At 41.7% G+C, this 4129-nt stretch overlaps 1 long non-coding RNA gene across 1 annotated transcript; it reads left to right on the forward strand.

Moving 5' to 3' along the window:
- The first annotated feature begins 401 nt into the window (after positions 1 to 401).
- On the forward strand, positions 402 to 3644 carry LOC113034719 (uncharacterized). Its single transcript, XR_003274215.1, has 3 exons — positions 402 to 470; positions 572 to 626; positions 2936 to 3644. It is a non-coding gene; the product is annotated as an uncharacterized LOC113034719 (long non-coding RNA).
- The last annotated feature ends 485 nt before the right edge of the window (positions 3645 to 4129 follow it).

The raw sequence follows: 4129 nt of genomic DNA on the forward strand, positions 1-4129 counted from the left end.
AATCAAAGATTCTGAGGAGGCCAACGCGATAAAATAGTCAGGGCAAGGTCGAGAAAATTATACAGCACATTATCCAGTATCTGGATGCTTTGAGCTCCGCTTCAGAAATATAGACAACACATGTAACCTGTAACTAATTACACATGCTCATATCACTGCTATGTTCTCTGGACTGAATCCATTGTTCTCTCGCGGATCAGCGTTCCTCTGGTAATGCAACCGTAATTCAAATGAGCTCGTCAGCTCTATTAGCAGAGTGGTTATCATTCAGGATCAGGCGTGCATCGATTGTTCCATTATTCGCCCCCCGAAATGATATATATCCTACAGTCAACATGTGCCATATTTCCTGTTTTGGCCATACAGTAGTGGTATGGGATTGTGAAAGGGTTATCCGTTTTTCTATAAATGCATTCTGATTTAATTTGTTGCAGGAGGGAAAGTGACATGCAATCCGTCTCCTTATCCAGGTAGAGCTTAGATTGGATAAGAATATTGTGCCATTATCTTACAAAGTAAGGAAACAAACACAGATCGGGTGGTAGACAGCTCTACCTCTTCTGTTCTCCAGGTTTTAGAATGGGACGTAGGCTGGAACAACAGTGCCCCCTGGTGGACCTGCTGCAGTGAGTAAACCCAGGTGTTTTTTCCTAAACTGAACATCATTCAGAATATAATGTTTATATAATGTAATCTGCATGGTGCCCTTAACCTCCTAGGACCTGGCGTCCACGTATGTGGACATCACATTTTGGCTTGTCTAGACCAAAATAATACATTTTGCTCTACAAGGGCCTGATATCCAGATAAGAGGACATTATACTGCAACTGTTCTATCAAAATTTAAAATAAATGTCCTTATATGTGGATCTCATATCTCTCAGAAACAAAAATCAGGTAAAAAAAAATCTGGAAATTCTTTGTTTTTACATTCATCAGGTCCCAACGTGCCCAAATATCAAAGAGAAATTAAAAATTCATGCCATGGAAGAGTTCAGGTTTTAGGAGGTTAAATAAAGATTTGTCTGATTACAGCTGCTGCACTGAATTAGTCTAACTGTGTTAAGGAAAAAAAAACAAAGAGAGGCAGTCCAAATATGGCTTTTCTGTACCCTTGTAGTCCCACCAGGCTGGCGCTGGCACTGGTAAAATAGAGAGAAAAAAGGCACAATGGAGTGATGGGGGGTGGTCTTTGTTGCCAAAGCGTTCTTTGCTATTGCACAGTTAGAAGTGAGCACACCAAATATCCGAGTGCCACTCCACTGGGAGGCCAAGTTGGTGTGTGGTTCCAAATGGACTCGGCCAATTTGGCCAGTAACTTCCCGGGAGGTTCAGTAAAGCCAGACATTGTCCTCACAGGCACCCAGAACAGCAATGTAACCAGGTGCTGAGAGGTCAATGATGGAGTGATAGTATGATATTTATTCATGGAGGGAGATTGTAGGATCTGAGGAAATCCAGCTTGCTTTCGGTTCGGTACGCATATGTATCGAACAATACAAATTTTTTCATTTATTTTATCAACTTTTCTTCTGACGATGCTGTCTGTGTTGAGAGCTCAGTGGATCTGCTTTCGACTACTCCGCCTAGGCTGCACTGTCGAGCGCAGATCCACTGAGCGCAGCGCAAGCTAGCAAGATAGAAGCTAAGCTCGTTGCAACATGGCAAATTGAACCTCCCCCACCCTCATTCAGATCTGGCGTTTGGAACTATTTTGGTTTTCATGTGACGTATGACCCTGAAGGTAAGCGCGTCATGGACAAAAGTAAAACAGTATGTTGGATGTGCCACGCAATGCTCAATTACATTGGTGGGAACTATAGTGCATTAGCGCAGTTAGCTCGTTAACGTGTTAACGTGTTGACGCTGTCCAGCCCCACTCACGGGCTGATCCGCGGTAGCTCGTTAACGGAGATTTGCCGTGTTGTGGCGTTAACGTCATTTCAGATTAACGCTGACAGCACTAGTGGGAACACAACGGATATGACTGCACATTTACGCCGACATTATCCTAGTGCAAAGACAAGTGGAAGCAGACAAAAACAACAAGCACGCATGCTACAAACTTTACCCGAGTCATTTAGACAGCCGTTAGCACATGATTCTCCTTATGGGGACCTGATATGTTTAATACCCTGCAGAGAATATAGCCCAGAAGAAGCGTATAGCATAGCTTTTATTTTGGAAAGAGCCATTTCTCTGTAATAAACTCTCTTTTCCAAAGATGAGTGATTTCTCAATCAGATAGATTTATTATTTTATTACTTTGTTGTTACAGCAACATTAAATTTAAAAACTGTACTTTTGAGTTAAAAGTAGTGAGGGGAGGAACACAGGAGAGGAAGACGGGACAAAGGACAGACTGGAAGGTAGGCAGAGGTTACCAATAACTAATGACTGAATGTAAAGTGGTTTATAAACCTAGAGTAAAAAAGGGTTAGAAGCATTCATGGGACTATCATCGATCATAATGGCTTATTGTCAGGAGCCCTCGTTAAAGGGGTTCAGCCCAGTGCAGAGCTGTCTCTGCTTAGTTTAGGATTATCTTTGAGTTATTTTTCCTTTTTTCCCTTTGTAAAGTCTTTGATTTCTTCTTTAGTTGGCTGCACTGCATATATGACACATTAGATCACAGATGTGAAGGATATAATAAAAATACTGGCCTTCTGAACAGTTTATTTCCGCCTCCACCACTCGATCAACTCTCACATGGTGACTGTCTCCCGAATCCAAACTGGGATATGGTTCCTCAGAAGAGAGACCTAGTTTCTTCGCTAGTGCTGCTTCTTTGTAAACAGATGTTCAAACTTATTTTTAAATGTTGCATTGGATTTGCATTTAAATGACTCAGTCTTTTACATAAACAATGTAATATACTGGTAATATAAAATATGCCTCAGTGTAGCTAAAGAAGTGATGCATCTGCTTTTCACAGCTTCAACCTCTGAATGCACATCTGCCACCCACACCTCGAGAGCCTGCTGATTTTTATTGAGCCCTTATAAAGAGGATCCAAACAAAAAAATGTTCCAAAGACATGGATGTGATGTCACTAACTAATCGCCCAACATGCACTGCAGCAAGCCCCCTTCCAGTGAAACAAGGTACCGCTCGTGTCTCTGTGTGTCGTTTGCTGGTGATAATACGGCACAAAAAGACTCTTAGGGATGACATTATCTCCAATGTTCTCTGAAGACTGACATGCCTGTAATGACCAAGCACAGCATGCTCTCTGTTGATAGTGCTTACAAACCTCAATTTGGGAGGTGGTGGGGGGACAAAAAAGAAATGCGGACGACAGAATGCCAAGTGTGATTCAGACCACAGGGTGTTGATTTCTGGGAAAGTGGCTCCGGAGGCTGGAAGTACAAAGACAGATGGCAACATGGTGCACCGATTCCCCTATGAGGCTTCACACACAACAAGAAATCTATTTATGAGATGGCTCTCTGAGTGTAATGCCACTAATTTGGGTCTGATGAAGAACACAGGAGCCGTGTGGCAGCAGCGGAGACTTTCAGCCATCTCTAAAAGGATTTTTGAGAGACCAGATGTGGTGTGCAATGAATTTAATTCGACTGCATTCGTCCCTAAAGAGCATCTTATCAGGTTATACGCTGACTTTTATATACGGGAGCGACTGTCTGCCCTTGAATTCATTTCATTTTTATGACCTTTGATGAGAATTGAGATATTTATTTTGTTAATAAAAATATAAAGAACAGAGGTTAGCAATAGTTTGATGCTTTAAATTTCCAATGCAACACATAGGCAACTATTTTACTAATTAAAATAATAATAAAAAGAAATTTACAAAGATCCTGAAAAATATCAGCAACTAAAACTAACCCCGCTGGAATCAAATGCAACCTTCAAGCGATGTACACACTCACACAACAATTGATTTGTTGTTTTTGGAGGTACCAGACAGAAAAGGCTTCTTTTCCAATAAAGATCAATACAGATGTCTAGGGCAGCATTGTCTCTGAATGGATATGTGATCAGCGTCATTCCCCGACCCTCGCTGTGAATTACTTGCAGCGTTTGAAATCTTGAGTCTGGCTTTGTCCTTCGGTCCACGGCTTCTGAAGCATCTCAACTATCAAATTACACCAACAAGTTAGGGCCG

The sequence above is a fragment of the Astatotilapia calliptera genome, chromosome 13 (assembly GCF_900246225.1).
Source record: "Astatotilapia calliptera chromosome 13, fAstCal1.2, whole genome shotgun sequence".
Taxonomy (NCBI): Eukaryota; Metazoa; Chordata; class Actinopteri; order Cichliformes; family Cichlidae; genus Astatotilapia; species Astatotilapia calliptera.